The sequence below is a fragment of the Podarcis filfolensis genome (assembly GCF_964270895.1).
Source record: "Podarcis filfolensis genome assembly, chromosome: 10".
Lineage (NCBI taxonomy): Eukaryota > Metazoa > Chordata > Lepidosauria > Squamata > Lacertidae > Podarcis > Podarcis filfolensis.
The window spans coordinates 22234248-22255986 of NC_139612.1; the positions used below are offsets into that span (position 1 = coordinate 22234248).

The 21739-nt window shown below is 43.5% G+C and overlaps 1 long non-coding RNA gene across 2 annotated transcripts in view; it reads right to left on the reverse strand.

Moving 5' to 3' along the window:
- The window catches only part of LOC310743993, a 43914-nt gene that overhangs the window by 4078 nt on the left and 18097 nt on the right, over window positions 1-21739 (reverse strand). For both annotated transcript variants that reach the window (XR_014539312.1, XR_014539313.1), the window contains exon 2: window positions 1045-1814. This is a non-coding gene — a long non-coding RNA (uncharacterized lncRNA). The remainder of the gene's footprint in view (window positions 1-1044; window positions 1815-21739) is intronic.

Genomic DNA, 21739 nt, shown 5'->3' on the forward strand with positions numbered 1-21739 from the left:
CACTTCCAAGTATTGTGTAGTAAACAAAATCTGCCCTTATTCCCTTACGGGGGACACAAGAGTCCTTATAGAGTCCTTTGTAGGTTCTCCATCGGTAGAAGAAAATAACAGAGGCCAACCAGAGAATATTGAGAAGCAAAGCAGCTAGTAAGCCTGATCTTTATTGAACTGTTGCAACAGGGTGTTCCCCTCACATGCAGGAAAAAGGAGGAGGACCCACAACAAAGGTGCCTGCCCTTATAAAGACATTTTAAATTGCCTTCCCTGGAGCTCAAGACCACCCCTCCATACATCATACCTACAGCACAGAAAAGGCGGTCTACAACAGAGTTTTGAATAATGTTGTTTTCCCTGTCTGCCAGGTTATCTGATAATGCCTTATCTGATTGCCTTTCCTGGTAGTCTGGTCATTCCTTTGAGATGGTGATTACCCAATTCCTGAGACAATGGGAAGGTTCCCTCACCCCCTTGCAGAGAAAACATTTGGTCAGTTTGGGAGTCAAAATGGTTTCAGGACGGTCTTCTTGTGCTGTTCCAGACATGTGGTCCACATAGCTATGTACGTGCTTGGTTGGTACATTTATGAACATTTATTATATATATAAGACCTTAAATTTTTTATTTCAATTGGAATGTGACATTAGTGGTTCAGAGGGGAGTAAGGATAGGCTGCGCAGCTTAACTCAGTCCATTTAAGTCTCACTGGTATAGAATCCAGGGCTGGCCCAACCTTGAGGCAAGGTCAGGTGACCTTCTCAGGCAGCAGGATTCATAGGGTCAGCAGGTCCAGCCTCCAAGGAATGCATCGCCAATTGTCACCACAAGCTCCTTAGAGGCTGGATCTGCCACCTCTTCAGCAGCCCCCCACAATGCCACCTCTGTAGCAGCCTCTCAGCGAATAGGTCTCCTCTCACCTCTAGGAAGGAAACAGTGGGGTCTGTCTTGTGGGGTCTGCTGGGCATGGTTCAGCATAGGCCCCTTTCCTCTGCGATGCCTTTGATTCCCAATTCAGCCATTGGGTAAAGTTGATTTGATTCCACTTACCTTGTTCCTGATGTAGATATTTTCTCCCCTTTCTGACCTAGTCGCGGTGGGGACACCATTTTGTGGTTCACCTCGGTTGCCAAAATGTCTCGGGCGGCCCTGAGTCACTCTGTTTCATGCAAAGTTCTTGAAAGCGTGCACAAATTTTGGCGCCACATTTTATTATGAAATATGCGCTTCTTAAATGTCACATGGCACCTTTCAATGATTTTCAATGCAGCCATGTTTAAAGTAAGTATTTTGTATGCGTATTTATATGTAAAAAATACGTATTTTTGTGTGTCCTTCTTGCAAAATTTGGAGACCCGCGTAATCTGACCAGGAGATGTGTTCCAGTCTTCAAGGAAGTTTGGCAGCATCCGATCAGGTCAGTCCACTGTGAAATGCAAGCTGAATAAATTCACCTACATAGAGGCAATTCTTTGCCTTGAAAGAGCACCAGTCTGCTCCCCAAACAAACAGCAAGCCTTTGCGGTTCCCCAAGGCAGATTTTTTGCTTATCAGAAATGCACATTTATTTTTCTTTGTTCACAGATTGCTGCTTTATTTGCAGTTTTGCCACCCCAGGAGAAGAAGAGGGGATGTGCCTCAGAGACAGCACGGTTGATTATGTATGTGCCTTTCTCCAGTTCCATTTCGCATTATAGGCCTAGTCCCTCAAGTTTTTCTCACTTCTGTGGCTGCTGTGGAGACCAGGAACAGGATTTATTTGATTTGAGCTTCAGGCACCATGGAAAGCACACCTGTGACTGCCACTCTGTTTGCTCTTCCTGAGTTAAAAAAAAAAGGGGGGGAGAACATAAGGTTATCTAATCAGACCTTTAGACTTCCCAAATTCCACAAGTTTTTGTTTTGTTTTAATCATTGCCCTGAGGGGCATGTGCTAGCTAAGTCCTATAAAAACCATCAAAGGCCACATTCCTAAGCCTATCTATGCAGCAATCAATTTCATATTAATAGTAGGGCTTGCCATTATTTTCTTGAGGACTGGATGTGTGAAAGGCATCAAAATTATTTTGAGATGAGAGTTAAGGTAAACCAACGAACATGAGAGAAGAGACCAATTTTATGCAACAAAACTTTAGGACCCAGCCACTGAAGGAGAAGAAAGGAGATTCCAACGAAACATCAGGAAGAACTTTCTGACAATAAGAGCTGTTCGTCAGTGGAACAGTCTCCCTCAGGATGTTGTGGACACTCATTCCTTGCAGGTTTTTAAGCAGTCAGTCATGGATGCTTTAGGTTAGATTCCTGCACTGTAGTGGCTGGGGAAACCCAGCCGGATGGGTGGGGTATAAATAATAAAATTATTATTCTTATTCTTGGATTAGATGACCCTTGGGTCCCTTCCAGCTAAGTAACCTAAGTTCAGCATCATATCACTGGGAGCAATAGCACAAGGGTAGGGAACCTTTCCTCATGAGCAACCTTGGCCCCCTCTAAATGTTCTTTTAAATATGGGTACATGATTATTCATACTCACAATGGCATCAGGGTGGTTATATGTGATAGGGACACGGGTGGCGCTGTGGTCTAAACCACTGAGCCTCTTGGGCTTGCTGATTGGAAGGTCGGCGGTTCAAATCCCCATGACAGGGTGAGCTCCCGTTGCTCTGTCCCAGCTCCTGCCAACCTAGCAGTTCGAAAGCACGCCAGTGCAAGCAGATAAATAGGTACTGCTGCGGCAGGAAGGTAAACAGTGTTTCCATGCGCTCTGTCTTCTGTTGCGCCAGAAGCAGTTTAGTCATGCTGGCCACATGACCCAGAAAACTGTCTGTGAACAAACCACCGGCTCCCTCGGCCTGAAAGTGACACCCCATAGTCGCCTTTGACTGGTCTTAACCTTCCAGGAGTCATTTACCTTTTACCTTGCCTTTTACCATATACGTGATATGCTCTGATAGGCTGTGTAGGTCCGAGGGTGTTTGGAGGGAGTTTTCTCTAGGATGTTGGTTGTATATCTAACCCTGCTTATGTACAAGCTTTGCTCCTAAAACACAAAAATCCTTCCGTTTCTTTCTTCTCCAGTTCTATATTCTGTTGTGTTCAGTTTGTTCTTGTGTTATCAAGATTTCCTTTCTCTCTAGACTCCATTGGCATTATTGAAGAGCTAACACAGGGCACCCAAGAAACATTTTAATGTGTGGGTTGGTTCATAGGGGAAAAGGTGATCCTTAACCTTCCCAGGTCCAGACCGTGTGACCTTGGAAGGTCAAAACCACCGCTTTCCATTGGATCTGGAGACTGAATGGAAGTCTGTGATGATGTTATAAAGCCTGCATTATACACTCCTTATGTCCTGCCTTGGTTGGCATCCTGGTAGCTGCATTTTAAACCAATTAGGTTTCCAAGCACTTTTCAAAGGCAGCCCCACCATACAATAACCAGAAGCCAAGGCCTTCCACCATTTCCTCCATCAAAATAAACAGTGGCAGCCAATCCTATGCACAGTTACACAGACGTGAGTGCCACTTTAATTTTCTCCCTAGCTCCTCTTGAATGCAAAACAGTCTGTCCGGAGCCTTATGCCAAAACCTATCCAATTAGTGGCCCTCTTGAGGATCATTAGGGCAAGAGGAAGAGCAGTGTTTACAAGGCATTCTCACTTTGATGTATTGTTGAGGCTGCAGTATTGTGTTTGTTTTGCTGTTTACACAGCTTGGCAGCACAAACATATTGATCAGCCTAAGAATAGTCATTTGTTCCATTCCAAGATTTTGGTGGAACATCCCTTGTGGTTCAGTTGTGTTGGTGGGGTTTTGTGGATTGCTTACCCCCCCAACATTTCTCTAATGGAAATAGGGATGCCCTATTCCATAATAGTAACAAAAACTATTATTATTTTATTATTTATACCCCACCCATCTGATTGGGTTGCACCAGCCACTGTGGGTGGCTTCCAACACATAGAAAAACATAATAAAACAGTAAACATTAAAAAACTTCCCTATACAGGGCTACATTCAGATGTCCTAAAGCAGGCATGTCCGAAGTCCGTTTCGGGGGCCTAATCTGACCCACTGATCGGTTTAATCCGGCCCCTGTGGCTGTCTATCTCCTGGGGTAAAATCCTTTAAAAAAGCGCTCAACAATTTGAGTCCTAAAAAAAGGATTGTTCACTTCATCAAATCTAGCCCTCTTTGAAAGAAGTTTGGGCACCCCTGTAGTATCTTGTCTCAGGGGTCTCATGACTCCATACCCTCCAATGTTTTCCTGATGAAAATAGGGACGTCCCATGGAAAATCAAGACATTCTGAGATCAAATCAGAAACCGGGACGGCTTTTGTAAATTCAGGACTGTCACTGGAAAATAGGGACACCTGGAAGGTCTGGGATTGGTGGGGTACATACTACCCTAAAGAATCACAAGGCCAGGAGGAATCTGTAGTTGGGCCCACAACACAATTCAGTTATTGTGAAGAGGTCAGATTCAGTTTAAAGTGTTTTTGGGGACTGAACAAAAGGGTTTAACTTCAATGGTGGCATCTGAGACTAGCCGGTGTTCTGCATTGTGTGTGTGTAGGTGAGAGAGGGGGAAAAAGGAGGAGGGGGCTGTTGTTAGTCTGAATTTGGACTCAGACTGAAACATAAAGCTATGAGGCTTTTCCTCTCTTTTTGCTTAAGTTGACAAAACCATCCTTGTATTGCACGCTAATTTCTTGTTTTACAAAAGTACAGTGGTACCTCGGGTTACAGACGCTTCAGGTTACAGACGCTTCAGGTTACCGACTCTGCTAATCTAAAAATAGTACCTCGGGTTAAGAACTTTGCTTCAGGATGAGAACAGAAATCGTGTGGCGGCGGCGGCTGGAGGCCCCATTAGCTAAAGTGGTACCTCAGGTTAAGAACAGTTTCAGGTTAAGAACGGACCTCCGGAACGAATTAAGTTCTTAACCCGAGGTACCACTGTATGTGCAATGTCTCTTTTTTCAAGTTACATTTTCTACAGATTAGTTTCACTTGTCGAGACATTAGTGTTACATTAGGAAAAAAAGGGGAAAGAAGTGGAGGGAGGAATGGTGAGTGAGGTGGGGTCGGGTGGCAATGCTACTATTCTGTTTAGTGTATGTGTGGGGTTTTTTGTCAGTGTCACTTGTGTGGGTTCTCTTTACTATTTGCTTGCATTCCTTTGGTGGTGAGAGAGGTTGGGGTTGGCCTAGGGTGTGGCTGTTTGTTTGTGATTGGCTGTGGTGAACTTTGTTTTTGTGTGTGAGTGGGATGGGTGGGTGTTTTTGGATCAGGTCAGCCAGATTGATTCGAACGCTGTGGGCAGGTTCTTGCTGTTGTCTTGTTGGGCTGTGTATGTGATAAAGGGTAACCATATTCGGGGAAAGGTGGTTTCTTCTATTTGTCCGTGTCAGTTTCAGTTTGTTGGTTAGTTTTTCTAATAAAGCTGTTCCCCATACTATTTGATATCATTGGCCTATGCTTACTTTGTGTTGCTTTTTGGGGGAATATGATGCAGTATTTGCAGTGATGCTGCCTGCTGCAGAAACCTGCTTGCTTCTGCTATACTCTGTTTGTATATCTACAAATAATTAGATATTAGATCACCATAAGCCTCCAGCATTCCATCTAATCTAGTGGCAGTTTTATACACTTACGTGTTAGTTATCCCCATTGAATGCAGTTGAATGTACTTATAACTAAGCGTATATTGGGCTGCAATGTTAAATCCAACAGAATCCAACACATTGTCAAGGTGACAACACTAAACAAACAAACAAACAAACAAACAAACAAAATAGGAGGGGAGACAGGCACAGAAACCATAAAGAAAAGCATGATTTTCTTTTGCTTATTTTTTTTTAAAGGCCAAGAAAACTGATAAGATTTATTACAGCTCAACATGTTTGGGCAAATGGGTTCCTTTTTCAAGAGCAATCTTACACTTTCAAATTCTATACAGTACACTAAAGCACTTTGGGCAAATACAAACTGCTGTTCTTGTCTTCCTCATGATAGGCAGCTAGTATTTGTGCATGCTGCTTTAGCCACTTCATAGAATTTGAAAGTTTAAGATTGCTCCTGGAGAAGGAACCTGTGTTCCAAAAGACACTGCGCTGCAATAAATCTTCTTAGTTGACACTTTGGAGACCACACATCTCCTCTTTGCATTCTTTCAGCAATCCTAAACATGCCTACTATGGATTAAGCCTCACCAAACACAATGAGACTTGCTTCTGAGTTAGCATGCATAAGGTTGCATTGAAAAGCTAGTTATATCTATGAGGTTAATCATGCGTACTTCTGTGTTGAATTGAGGCCCCTGAACTTTAAAGGCCACTTTGGTGTGGGGCAATGTGGCTATCTGCAGAGCCATGCTAAAACTCAACGTGTGTGAAGTTCAGCTCACACCTTTAGCCATCAGGTGAACTGGCTTCTCTCTTATAGAGGTTTCATTTCAAAGTGAGCAGTGGAAGCTACTTTCAGAACTGGCCATGAAAATAGCTCAACATTTCCACCCACCATATAAGCAGCGACAAAGCAGAAAATGCATTGCCAAGAGTAGCGATGCTCACTTGAAACTTGGCAAAAGTTCATGTGGTCAGGTTAGATGTGGCAGAGGCTAGTTAGCTAGGCAAAGCCTTTATGAAAACGAGACTTGGCAGAATGGTATATTGCACTCAGTGCTTCGATACAGAGCTTGTGACACATCCACAAAAGCAAGCCTCTGATGATCTCATTGTATTATATATATCTATATTGATTTGCTTAGTCACATCAATGCACCTAGCATTTAAATAACAATGTGCAAAGTCTTCCATAATATTTCTAGATGGCTTGAAATCTGTTAATGGTTCCTTCATGTAAACAGCTGCAGTTGCCCTAAAGGTAAAGGTAAAGGTAAAGGTACCCCTGCCCGTACGGGCCAGTCTTGACAGACTCTAGGGTTGTGCGCCCATCTCACTTAAGAGGCCGGGGGCCAGCGCTGTCCGAAGACACTTCCGGGTCACGTGGCCAGCGTGACAAAGCTGCATCTGGCGAGCCAGCGCAGCACACGGAACGCCGTTTACCTTCCCGCCAGTAAGCGGTCCCTATTTATCTACTTGCACCTGGGGGTGCTTTCGAACTGCTAGGTTGGCAGGCGCTGGGACCGAGCAACGGGAGCGCACCCCGCCGCGGGGATTCGAACTGCCGACCTTTCGATCGGCAAGCCCTAGGCGCTGAGGCTTTTACCCACAGCGCCACCCGCATCCCTGCAGTTGCCCTACCCTCGCATAAAGTCTTGGGTTTGCAATTTTGGGAGAGGGGAGACTGCCCGCTGGGGAGCGGGAGGGTTGCCAAGGGCCCCTAGATTTAGAGGCCCTAGGCTTCAGCCTACTTAGCCTGTACATAAATCCGGCACTGGGTTGAGTGATCCAAGGGGGTCAGGAGAAGGAGGGTCTTCCAGGACAGGGTTAGAGGCTGCGAGTCACAATGTGAGCGCAGGTGTTCCAGTCCTGCTGATTCTCCTGCCTCTCTGACTCCCTGCTTGAGCAATGGGTCAGGCAGGCCCAAAGGAGGAGCCCACTGCTTCAGTGCATCCTTCATCTCTTTGGGAGATGAAAAACTAGAGGGGGAAGGATGGGGCCAGTGGTAAGTTTCAGCAATGTTTCAGCTAGATTAATGCAAACCAGGGGGCTCTGCTGTGTTGGTATTTTCTGTTAATAAAGAGCTAACTGCATTCTGTGCCTCCTGTGTCTGTGTGCGCCTGCCCTGTGGTTGACCTGGCTCGTTGACAGCTCCTTGACAGGTAAGGAGGTGCTGAGCTTTGAAAGGATCCTAGAGTCATCTCTCCTCCTTCCCAAAGCCTAGTCAGCACTTTCTCAAAGTTAGGAAGGAGGTAGGAGGTCTCTAGGACCCTGCCGGAACTTCGCACCTCCTTTCCAAAGGCCTTGCTTATCCAGCTTTGGGAAGGCAGCGTGAGGGCTGGCAGGTGTCAAATTTTGGCCTTGCTCCCCCCCCCATGCGACAAGGCCATGCGTGGCTTGCAGGTTCTGTGTCAAAGTACTCTTATGGCCCCCTTGGTATGAAAAGTTGGAGCCCCCTGGTGTTTCACAAACTTGGGTCTCCAGCTGTTTTTGGACTACAACTCCCACCACCCCTCGCTAGCAAATCCAGTGGTCAAGGATGATGGGAATTGTAGTCCGAAAACAGCTAGAGACCCAAGTTTGGGAAACACCGGTGTAGACAATACTGAGCATGATAGACCAATGGTCTGACTCAGTATAAGGCAGCATCCTGTGTTTCTAGTAAGGCTAATGGAACTCAGTGGGATTTACTTCTGCATAGAAATGTATAGGACTGCTTTGAGACTCCTTAAAGGTAAAGGTAAAGGGACCCCTGACCATTAGGTCCAGTCGTGACCAACTCTGGGGTTGCGGCACTCCTCTCCCTTTATTGGCCAAGGGAGCCAGTGTACAGCTTCCAGGTCATGTGGCCAGCATGACAAAGCCGCTTCTGGCGAACCAGAGCAGCACACGGAAACGCCGTTTACCTTCCCGCCAGAGCGATACCTGTTTATCTACTTGCACTTTGACGTGCTTTCGAACTGCTAGGTTGGCAGGAGTAGGGACTGAGCAACGGGAGTTCACCCCGTTGCGGGGATTCGAACCGCCGACCTTCTGATCGGCAAGTCCTAGGCTCTGTGGTTTAACCCACAGCACCACCTGCATCCCTTGAGACGCCTTAGGGTAGTGATAAAGTGGGATTTCAAATCCAAACAACTCCTTCCCTTCCTATTGGCGGAGGAAGAGGAGTGTGGTGGGAGCGCACTGCCCACGGCAGCGCAATCCTGGCAGGGTGCCATAGTGGCTGCCCCCCGCCTACGCTGGGCACCCTGCCCCCCAGGACACACACAGCCCATCCCCACCTGCTCTCTGTACCCCCCCCCGGTGCCAGAGCATTAAGCTCCGCCACTGCCGTCTCCTCCTTCTCCTCCTCCTCCTCCACCACTTCTTCTTCTTCTTCCTCCTCCTCCTCCTCCTCCTCCTCTTCTTCTTCTTCTTCTTCTTCTTCTTCTTCTTCTTCTTCTTCTTCTTCTTCTTGTCACAGCTCTGTTGGCATATGTGTGAGGGAGGAAACTGAGTTGCCCGATAAACACCCACCTTCCCACCTTGTGTGCTGTAATAGCACCTGCACAATTAATTTTATTTTCAGTTTAATGCACTGACTGCCAGCTCTTATATGAGTTTGTTTATCTTTGCAAGCAAAAGCTCTTTCAAGTCAAACGGTATTGTGAAAAATGTGTATGCTTGTAAAGGGGGAAAAAACACAATAGAAAAATTAACCTATTTAGCAGTTAATCTTGCTGTGTAATCTTCTTCCTTTGCTTTTTCTAAAGGCCTTCCTTATTAATGGATACAATTTAAATAAACACATCGCTTGTCCTCAAGCCAAATACCTTTGTTAAATAATTGTGGCATTTTCTGCTAAAAGCACAAGTATAATTGTGTCGGTAAAAGCAAACAAAAACTTAACTGTATAATGGCCACACCAGAGAAGAATGGCTGACACAGATGAAATCAATAATCAGATTAAAAGCCAACAATGAAATGTTTACAAATCTGTTTAATGGGAATGTGTGCTTGTTAATTTCCTCCCCCTACTAGGTTTAAAGCTATAAACGCTCCATAAAGCAAGAAGAACGTGTCCAGTTACATAAATATTCCAATTTAGGTATGGGCTGACGTCCTGCCATCCTTGTCATGAACTGGTCGGACACAGAGGAATGATGGAAGGAACCAGCTGGGGAACCCCCAAGGGATGAAGGCTCCAAGCCCGGGGAGTGTGGTGGGACAACAATGAGTGGTTAGAGGGAGAAGACTGGAAAGAGGAGGTGTCGGAAGCTGATTTCATGGAGTAAGATCCACAGGGAACTAATGCTATGCTCATTAGGCCTGACACTCAGCCAAGTCTGTGGAGATCGCGTTTTTGCTAGAGTCAACTCCAACTTTGGACTGTGTGACTAATGACCGTTAGGCTCTGTGACAATCCTTGACGGTTCACTTGTGTGGACAAATCAAACATGCGAACCATATTACAGGGGTGGCCTGCACACTTGTGCGTAGAATGCATAATCCCATTGGTTTCCCTAATATTGAAACAGCCCAATTTTATGGAACTATGCTTGTGCCCAGCAGCAACTTTTCACAACAACACTCTTTTTTAAGTTGCCTTGTCAATGAGGCAGACTGAGGCGGCCACTCTTGGCAGAACCCAAGAGTTGACTCTGTGGGTTTGCCCCCCCCCCCAAGTGAAGAGAAGCTGTGGCTTCTGGGTTGCAGCGAGATCTTGTGAGAGCAGTACCTTCCTGTTTTGCCTCAGGAGGTCAAACAGGGTGGACTGCCCCTAGCCACAATAATGAGAGGTCTGATAAAGACAGTCTTGTAAGGCAAAGCAATGCTGTAACAGATATAAAGGTATATGGCCTATCTTCAAGCCATTTGGACGTGTTTAGTTTAGTTTTTTACAAAGTCTTCAATTGCCTTGTTGATCATTGTCTCCCATATTTCTGTCCTTTCTGCAGCCAGCCCCACACTCTCCATTGATTGCTCGGCCGTGATGGCAACATCCATGACAGTGGTCTGCTCTCCGTTGACAACAATCAAATCTGGTTTACAGACGGACATAGCCAAAGATATTCCAGGCTCTTCTGTCTCAATTCCTCCTTTCAAATGAAGCAATTTAGCTATTTGTTTCACGACCCGGTTGTGAGGGGCGCATCTTGCATTGTGAGTCAGTTGGCAGGAGTGGGCTATGTTTTGGATCCTCTGATTGGCACATTATATTTTCGCCATACCGGGATGTGTTTATGGACAGACAGAATCATTCACAGGAATCACAAATGTGTCATATGAACAGACACTTGGACCCATCATCTTCTAGCGTTCAGTCATGGAACGTGCATTTCTTCCAACAAGCACGCTAAGATGAGCTTGGGTGCCTACAGACTTTGGCACAAGCCACTGTCCAGATGGGAATTTAAACACCCCAGGGAACTTTAAGCAAATACTGACAATGTGCTTTGTAAGGCAATTACTTCTTAGATGCTCTACTACACCTAGACCCCATTGACAAATAAATCCAAACCTTTATTTGTTTGTTTGGGGCATAGTGTAGGGAGGTGGAAGAGTGAATGAAAGAATGATAAGAGGAATTTTGAGCCGAACAAATATTTGTATACTGTGCTCTTCCACAAACATGCTTGCAGTCAAGAGCAAACGACAACAGTGGCAGCTACAACAAATCATGTTTCCTTCAAAATAAGAAAAGCAATTACACAAAGTACATAAGAGCCAAACGGAAAGGATCACAAAACAATTCAAATAATAAATGCAGAAGGAGAAATGCTTTGCTATAATGGTAACTAAAAGCAGAACTGTAACACATCAAAACACATTTATATAGGATCACACAGCTCAGAAAATACACTGCTTAATTCATTTACACAGATTCCCGACAGGTTCAAAACCTTTGACTTGCTGAGTAAAGATCATATGAAAAACCAACCTGAAATATTTGTGTTATTATCCAATCTTTTTCTACTCATAGGAAGTCACTTTAGAGTGACCCAGACCATTATATTGGTCTATCTCTAGATCAATATTCTCTTCACTGACTGGCAACATCTCTCCAGCCTTTCAGATCAAGAGTCTCTCTCAGTCCCACCTGGAGCGCCAAAAGTAATTCAGTAATAGCAAAGAGTGCTTAGAAATACCTCTCTGCCACATACCTCTGTACCTCACAGACTAAAACAATTATACCATTTCGTGTTCCTGTCTCTTTTACTGTTCTTATATAGAAATGGCTGCCATTTTGCATTGTGCCCTGTCCCCATGGCAGCCATTTTGTGACTGGCGCCTGCACTACTTTCTCAACATTCAAAAGGTGGCCACTGGCCCCTAATGGCTGGTGGCCCCTGATTTACCATGAAGTACATTGGTTGTGGTATTTGGGACAGCTCTTTGGATCACCATAACACACAAATAATTCCAAACTGTTCGAAGTCTACAAGTGTGCAGTTTGCCTTGCTTACCACCAGGTGGCAAAGCCAATATATATGCAGATGAGCAAAAGGGGAAAGGGGTTCGCTGAACAAAAAAGCATTTCTTTTGTTGCTTGCCAAATGATGGCAAAGACTACAGAGGCTTTTACAGCCCCCAGAGGCTGAAGAACATTTGGACGGAACATTAATGTGCCTTCCTTGTTACTTGCTGCTGCTGTATGTTGGCAGCATTGCATGTTGACCAGTCATCTATGGATTTTGTCTTCCTGTCCTCAAGTTACATCAAGGTGTTGCTCCATTATGTGTCAAGGCTTGCACATTGTTAAGAGTAACAAATGCAAATGTTGTCTGTTTGCCAGCACTGAGTCTTCAGGAGCACGGAGTCTCCGAAGACTTGGCAAACTTTCCACCGTGCACAGGATGAGCGAGGAAATAATTTCTCATGAGAAAGTCCTCATGTTTCATCTTTGTAGCACTGATTGGTACAAAGGAAGGTTATGAAAACATAAGAAAACAGGGTCAGAAAACACAGTCTGCTTTCAGGGAGAGGCTTTTATATTCATCAAACAAGATACATTTCAGAGCTCTGTGCAGAATTATTAGAACTTCTATTGTATAAGCATACATGGCTCTTAACAGAACATCCTAAGTGAAACAGACAGGCTTACAATCTGCAGTTAAAGGTCACTTATGGGATCCTGCACACCATCTGGCCACTCAACTCTGTTTTAGGGTGGCCTTATGCCCTACTTCAGAGAGGTTAGTCCTCTCTTTGAAGGCACCCTGTGTTTGAATGGCTCTCTGGTCCAAGTCCAGTTTAATGATTAAAAACTACCAGAAGTTGCCCACCAACTGTTAGCACCAGGGAAGCAAACTAAGGAAATATACACATTAGTGGCTTAAAATGCAGTGAGGTCGTCCACCTCAACCCAGCATTTGAAGTCACTTCTGCATGTTTCTGTACACACCAGAGAGATGGCAGAGATGTCTTCACCCCCCCCCATCCACCAAACCTGTTTGATTTCCCTGCACCTGCAACCCCCCTGAAACTGTGTATGCACTTTCCTCTGCGCATGTGCAACAGCTGTCTCAAATGTACACACCACACCTCAGCTTAACTACAAAGTGAGCATGTCTCACATTTTCAAATACGAGGGAAACTAGTTGGAGGAAAAATGCAACAAACAGCAGTATTTCTCAAGGAACTGCAGGACAAATGTGGGTTGTGGCTAATGTCACGTGTATATGTATATATGTACTAAATTTGTTCCTATACATATGAATTCACAGGTGTACATTTTATGCAGATCAACATCCTCTATTTTTGGGTGCTACATATCTCCTCCTCCTCCCTCCCCACCAGTGCAAGATTGTAGTCAATATGTGCAAGTAGAGGCGGAAGATATATAGGGGACATTTTCATGTTCTGTCAAGGACAAATTGACAAGTTCTATGAAAGGCAGGGATCATCATAATGATGGATTGCTTACAATAATCTTGTAACCTATGTAAAATGTCTGCAACCTAAGCAGTGTCCCCGTGGCTTGATAATAGAATTTCAGTTTATATACAGAGCCTACAAGCAGCAGGCTGAGTCAAAGCAAGCCACAAAACATTGCTTTCCATGTGCCACGGAAAGCAAAGTTTGAACGATCCACTGTTCTTGGACTGAGCAAAATGTGTTCACAACCATGTTTCACTCATTGAAAAAGCGTACAGAGCTCATTAAATGGTGAAAACAATGTCAGGCTGTGTACACACAGAAATTTGAAGTGGGTTTGATGTATCCCAGACATACATTTTGTGTGCGTCATCCACATGTTATTCTCATCCAAGTAGCAGCCTCACCATTTCATTAGAAGTTTCCTGAGCCATAGACGATGCGGTAAAGAAACCGCCCTAAAATCACATGTCACTTAACTGAGAGTATACTAGATGATGTGTGATGGTGCACATGTGTGGTGATGACATTTTACTGAGTGCCACAAGAAAACCCCATGTGCATTTTCTTGGGAGTAAAAATACAATAAAGTATATGGCATTTTGGACTAGGACCTGGGAGACCAAGGTTCAAATCCCCACTTGGCTGCAAAGTGCATTGGGTGACCTTGAACCAGTCACTGCCTCTCAACCTGACCTACATCACAGGGTTGTTGTGATCATTAAATTAGGAACTGGAGAACCATGCATGCCACCTTGAGCTCCTTGGAGAGAGAAAAAAGTTGACTTTAAATGCAATAAATAAAGTAAATAAAACCAAATAACTAACTAACCATTTGCCGCCCTTGCATGACACATCCATCCAGCTACCTGGTGTGGCTGCTTCACTCTGTCTAATGGTAGGGCTGGACCTGGGAGTCTTTGTGATCTCTCAGGTCCTTCCTCCTCTTTCCTCCTACTTTCTTAGAGATGCTCCCTGCTACAGAAGTGACAGTTTATTTCCTCCCTCATTCTTACTATACTTTATGCAACTCTGTGCACTCAGTAGACTGGACCCAGCAAAGAAAATGATACAAAAGCTACCGATTTGCAAAAAGATGCCCTTATGGTAACACAACTTTTCCAGAACATTAAATGGGGGGGTGTGCGTGTTGCAAGGCACCAAGTTCATATGGTTGGACATTGCTTTCATATGATTCACTAATCTAGTGACATAGCTCCATGTGTAGCAGTTTAGAGCCATCTCTATATGGCAGCCACAATATGTTCATTGGTCCTTCATTGACACAAGAGTGAAGTCTCGCCTTCTGTTTTTCACACATATCACACCACTTATGGAGTGGCATCCATGGCATCCATTGGTTTGTCTGCTGCCAAATACCAGGACCAAAAAAAGAAAATGTGTAGAATTCCTGCTATCACCTTTACAGTTCTTTCACCCTCTTTTCATTTAGAAAGGAGCCACAAACAAATTCACAAGATACGGAAATGCCACCTTTTTATCAACGCCCCCCTGGGGACTGTATCCTTCTATGAATGTAAAAGGGAAGAGAAGGTGCACGTCCCCTCAAAGGTTTTTGGAACTGGTCCCATGACAACCACGAGGAAAATCTGCAATAAGCTAAACAAGGAACCACATGGAACTATTAAGGAAAGAAAATACACAGTGTAGCTCTGGTGAGCAAATAAAGGTACGGGAACCTCGAAAACTTCCGCAGGCACTCAGAAAAAACTAATCTTTGCGGAAAGGATAATGCAATAACATTTTTCTTGGCGAGGTAACACGTTTATTGTGTTTCAGATGACTTAAGGAACGGCACTGTGGGGACTGCCACCTGGCGGCCAACGTACTGTAACAGCAAGATCTTTGCTATGACAAACTATACAAGCATATAAATAGGAATGGTGCTTTATAGGTGCGAAATCCATCTCTAGTCGATTTGTAAGTGGTTTGCTGTCCCCACAAGTCCCCATTTTACATAAAAAAGGAAATGGCCTTATCTTTTTAATGGTCAAGGCCCTCTTTTTTTTTGTTTTGCTTTAAACAAATGCAGATAAATATAAACAACCAAAATTACAAAAGAAAAATCCTTGATAATAATAATGGAAAAGGCTAAAAAACTACAAAAAATATCAAAGTACATGGCATAGAACATAAGCCATTATGGGAAAGAAAAAAGAAAGAGGAAAGAAGGAGGAGAAGGAAGAAAAGAAAGGGGGGGGGATGAGCCAAAACACAAGAAGGCTCGTCTATTGTACGCTTCGGTCAAGGTCACAACAGATCATTATTCTTATCTTTTCTCTCTGTCTGCATTCCATAGAATCCCTCATCTTGGTATCAGGCAACATTTCCCAATGTGGTATCATTCTAAACATAACCAGGTCTTTATTGATGAACCCTTATCCCCTAGATAATTATTTAAACATTCCCATTCTTCTTTCACCATCTTTTAAGGTTTATCTCTTATTGCATCTGTCAGCTTTGCGAGCTCCAAGTACTCACACAATTTGACTACCCATTCATCTTTAGTGGGTGTATTTTTATCTTTCCAGTGTTTTGTCACTATAAACCTTGCTGCTGACGTCGCATACATAAATAACCTGGTTTTGTTTTTGGGAATATTATCTGAAACAATTCCTAGTAAAAATTCTTCCAGTTTCTTGCTAAATGTAGTTTTTATCAATCTCTTTATCTCTTCATAAATCATATTCCAAAATCTTTGTATCTCTAGACAGGACCACTGCATATGGTAGTATGTTCCTATCTGTTCCTTACATCTCCAGCACTTGTTATTATATAATTTATTTATTTTTGCTAGTTTTACAGGGATCAAGTACCATCTATAGTACATTTTCATAAGATTTTCCCATATAAGGAAGCAAGCCATGAATTTTATATTTTCAGTCCATAATTCATTCCGAATATTGGGTTTGATCGTATGTCCCAGGTCCCTCTATTAAAGTTCAGTATGCTTGTAGAATTACAATAATAGAATAACAGTATAATAAAATTGTGGGTTTGGAAGTGACACCAAAAACCAACTAGTCCAACCCCTTGGTATGCAGGAATTACTGCTAAATAATCCCAGACAGATGGCCCTTCAACCTCTGCTTAGAAAATATCCAATCATTGAGAGTCCACCCCCTTTGAGGTTGCCCAATCCATGGTAAGAAAGATATTCCCAATGTTTAACCAGAATCTCCTTTCTTGTTATTTGAATCCAATGGTTTGGGTCCTACCCTCTGGAGCAGCAGAAAACAAGCTTGCTCCATCTTCCATGGACAATCCTTCAGATATTTGAAGATATCACATCACTTCTTAGTCTTCTCTTCTCCAAGCTAAACATACCTAACTCCCTTAACCATTCTTCATAAGGCTTGGTTTCCAGACCCTTGGTCACCCTCCTGGGCACACATGGTGTCACCTGAAAATAGTCCCTATTCCTCAAGACCGAATCCTGACGAGGCTTAGTAAAGTGGATGGGACTGGTCTTGAAAGATTCAATTCCAAATTGCAGCCATACACACTGATTCTACTTTAATTAAGTGGGACTTTCTCTTCCTCCTCTTCTTTCTTCTGGGGACCCCCCCCTTTTGGTTACAGCAGGCAACTTCATTATCCAGTGCTGCTTAGCAGTTGCAGCTAAAGTTACTTTGCTGTAAACTCTCCCAGTCCCCAGTTGATCTGGCAAGATAATGTCATGAAGTTACACCTCTGCTGAGGATTTGGTCTATAAAATGGAGTGAGAGGGAACATTGTAAGGAGTTTTTGGCAGATCCATTCCAAGTAAAGTTCCACACTGATTGCTTTATTTTCAGAATATATGAGTGGTGTTCAGATATAAAACAGTATTATTATATCTTTTTTTAAAAAAACTTCAAAACCAGCAAGAATTTAAAAAGGCAAAGATAAGCTAGACTAACTTGAGGAGGCTTGGGAGCAAAGGAAGGCTTCCAAACCAACAATGAAATCCCTAACAATGTTGGAGCTTGTTTCACTTCTAAGGAAAGGGAATTCTAGAGAATTGGCGTCACAATACTGAAAGCACATGACTGACATATAGTTTGCAACCTTGTGCAACCCACGTGGGGGAAGAGAGAAAGAATTGCTCCAGCAGTGCTGCTCATTTCCTGCACTAGAACTTGGGTCAGGTAAAAAACTCCAAAAACCTGTTCAAGCCATTCAGGTGTCTTTTGCATAGGGACCGAATACTGTTCTGATCATTTTACGAATTGCTGTGTGAGCGCAGTCAGCAAGTTACATGGTCAAGCTGTAATGAATCTTAAAGACAAGCTTACTATCCTGGGAGCAGACTTCTCAGACTCTATTAACAAGGAAGCATTTGGATCTCTTCCACTGCTGGCTGATTTGTTTCAAAACTTAAGTCTTCAGGGACAAGAAAACGAACCTTGTCAATTTAAAGGTTGCCCATGGAAGCAGGGGAGAATGGCAGAGACTCTGATGCTCATAAGAATTGCTTTGCAGTGAGAATAACTCTCCCTGCGCAGTAACAAGGGAAGCATTAATGAAGAATGAAAATTGCACCTCTTTGACTACGGAATATTTCAAGCCATGGGGCTCTGCAAAACTATCTGCTCAGTTTATATCTTAAAAAAATATCATTGGCTTGGGTGTGATTTTTTTAAAAAAAGTTTTTTGAGCTACCCAATGACCCAGGGTCTAGCTTGCTATAGAACTCAATATGCAGTTTTAATCTAAATAACTTGTGGCCTGCCATGTAAAAATGTTCAAAGTATAGGTGCATCTAAGAATTCATTTCTTCTATTGCAGAAATACTAGGCTGTGTACACACACTATATAAAGCACAGGCTAAGCCCATTTACCCCCTCAAAGAATTTCTGTATAGTGAAGTCTGTTAAGGATTGCTGCGAATTGCAACTCTGTGGGGTGTGAACCACAGTGCCCAGAATTCTTTGAGGGAAAGAATGTGCTTCGAATGTGCTTTAAAGATATAGTGTGTGTGCAGCCTAACTCTACCAATGTTTTTAAAAAATTGGGTCAGGGTTGAGCCACAGATGGCAGCCTGAAGTGAGCCAGAAATTAGCAGCTGAGCCATGGAGTCAGAACAGAAAAACTCACTGGAGCCAGGAAGACCTCGTTGCTCAGGCAAACTCCCAGCCCAGACAGGAAGCCCTTTACAAAACTTCCTGTCCAGGAGGGCTCAATGACCAGCTTGGATGGGTGGGTGCCAGTCCCGAACTTGAAAGGACTTCCCTGATGAAAGTTGTTCCAAGTCACTGTTCTGCTATATTGGTGGGGGTGGGAGGGGCAACCATGAACACAGCCAAAGGTTCCTAGCAGCTCCTGGCAATATATAAAGCAAGAGTGAATACTCAAGATCGCTTCATGGTTAAGGCATACCTGTATGGTGTTAAGTGAGTGTGAGCATGCACCCTAGCTTAAGAATATAGCATAGCACTTTGTTACATTTGACCAGTAAATAGGTCCACTTAATCTAGCTGCTTCAGCCTGAATCTCAGCAACTAGCGGGCACCAGGGAACCACCAGAGACTGGAAAAAAACAAAGGAAGAGGCAGGTGTAAGCCTCAAGCTTAAAAGTAACACTGTATTATATCAAAAAACATCCCACTTCTTATAATAAGGTACTAATACCAGATTAAGACAAGCCTCCCCTTTGTTTTTTTTTGGTATGGTTCTGCCTCTTTCTCCTTCCTTCAGAAACTGGCCTATGATCCACTGGTGGGTCCTCCTCCTGTCTATCACTATCCTTGAGAACTGACGAAGCTTCCTGAACCCTGCTAATATATGGTCCAGTTATGTATACATTGCAACAAACTACCCATGAAAAGAAAGCAACTTGTAGGAATGTGTGTGGTTGCAGCAGCTAACTGTCGACCAAGATAGATATGATTGCTAAAAAAAGCCAACAACCTGGGCAAGGGGTCTTCATTCCCCCTGCTTGGTCCTTCCAGATTAGAAGATGTGGCTTAACCGGGCTCACCAGTTTCAGAAGACTCTCTCCCTATGGCCCTTGCATTATAACCAGAAACTTTAATACTCTTAACAGTGGAAGCAGAGTCAACCATACTACAAGGCTGGTCTCAGGAGATCTTTGCACCCTTGCTGAAGCAACAGCTCCCATTGTTATAGGTGAGAAACCTTGAACTGGTGATCTGTCCAAGGTCCTGATCAGTGCTGCCTAATTCTACCTTATTCTGCTCTGCAAAACAGCCTGGGCCTTGTGATCAAGACTTCACTTTGCCTAAGCTTACCTTCGCATTGCTTACGGAAACCTGACCTTGATGAAAGTGACTCTTCTACATTGGCTGCTATGCCTCTTGGCTCAGAGGACTGCAACTATAGCCTGCTTTCCTGGGAGCTCCGAGTCTATTTGGGGCAGGACATAGCAATGCCCTTCTATGGGACAATGTAAACTATTAGACAAGAGGCTCAAATAAGGCAATCCTATCTCACACCTCTTGTTTTCTGTTTTCATTTTTCTGTTTCATTTTTTGACAGACACTCAACATTCTGTGGCTACTAAGCATGCTTAGTCCTCATTCAGATGGTTTTTTGGGCGAGTGCCCCCCTTATCTCCCCCCTACTTTCACAAATCTTGGGGTTCCCCCAATGCATGCTGATACTTCCCTTTTATTTCTCAGTGGCCCTGTTCTAGATCCATGTCTATCAGCACTCACAGCTTGAGTTTGCTACCAGAAGGAGTAATTGTTCAGTGAATAACTGTAGTTAAGAAAATTATGCTCCTTTATGGATCTGTGCTTTGGGCGCAGCGCATCACACATGATTCAGCACCCAGCATAAATTTATCAGGTGACAATTGTCCCAGCATGGAAATAACCTGCTATATTTCTGTACATCAGGCTGGCTGCTGCTAAATACATGGGAGCAAGACCAATAAAAAGAGAGGGAGGTGGCAACCCTACTTAATAATCTTAGTCAAGAGAAAGACTTAAGGGGCAAAGCAAACTGAGCACTAGGAGACAGTTCTCAGATTATGGGGTAAAAATCCATAAATGCCACTTGACAGCCCCCTACCCATTTCTGAAAGGTCATGAACCCCCATAGCATCCTAATGACATTAGTTAAGGTGGGCACCACAAAAAATACCGTATTTTTTGCTCTATAAGATGCACCTAGTTTTGGGAGGAGGAAAACAAGAAAAAAAATATTCTGAATCTCAGAAGCCAGAACAGCATGAGGGGTTGCTGCGCAGTGAAAGCAGCAATCCCTTTTGCTGTTCTGGCTTCTGGGATAGCTGCGCAGCCTGCATTTGCTCCATAAGACGCACACACATTTCCTCTTACTTTTTAGGAGGGAAAAAGTGAGTCTTATAGAGCAAAAAATACGGTAAGTGGTTGGCCTCCTACTGGCCTTACCATAATTTGAGCACTACCAGGAGATACAGTGCAGAGCCAGGTATTCAACCTTTGGAAGTGGGAGTAAGTAAAAGAGATAGGGGAAGGTTGAACAGATGGATTGATGGTAAAATGAAAAGCAGATAAGAACATTTAGGAATGGGCAAAGACCACGCTCAGATCTGGTTAGGAGAGTCAGAAATTTATATTGGCACCATCTTGCACTTGTGAGTCACCTGATGCATGACTCAATGGTTCTGTCCTGGTCATTGGATGAACATGTTTATTAGAATGGAAATCTGACTGTAATGATGCTTTCAGGCTGTGTGGCGATGAGATTCTTTTTTTCCATCTTGAGGCATCATGAAAGCCAGACATGAACTGGAAAAATATTTTGTGCATTCGATATTCGAGAGCTAATTCACTTACCACAAGTGCCATGTTTGTGTAAATGGATCTTTACAATTACATTCTTCAGCTGCTTGAGTTTACTACATGGCAGGTAATTTCAATACAAAAACCGACGTTAAGACAATGCTCTTCTCAAAGACAAGATCTGCTGCATACATTTGCTCATGTACTCTGAGCAATGAAGACTAAGCATGATACAAAAGTTAATAACAAGAGCTCATATATCCTTAAAAAAAGGATACAGTGTGACCAAAGAAAGCCAATCCAAGCTTTTTTTAAAAAAGTATTGGTAGGTCAGAAACACCCAAATAAATAATGCCAGGAGATATGCCTTTATAAAATTGTCTATGTCATTCCACCATTGGCATGAGCCGCATTATAATTTATATTAAGGCTAGACAGTGATTCATGCTGTTCCGCTTGGCCCAGCATGCTACAAAATGGTCCCTGAGATAATTAACAATTAGAATTAAAGTGCTTTAAATTTCACATCAC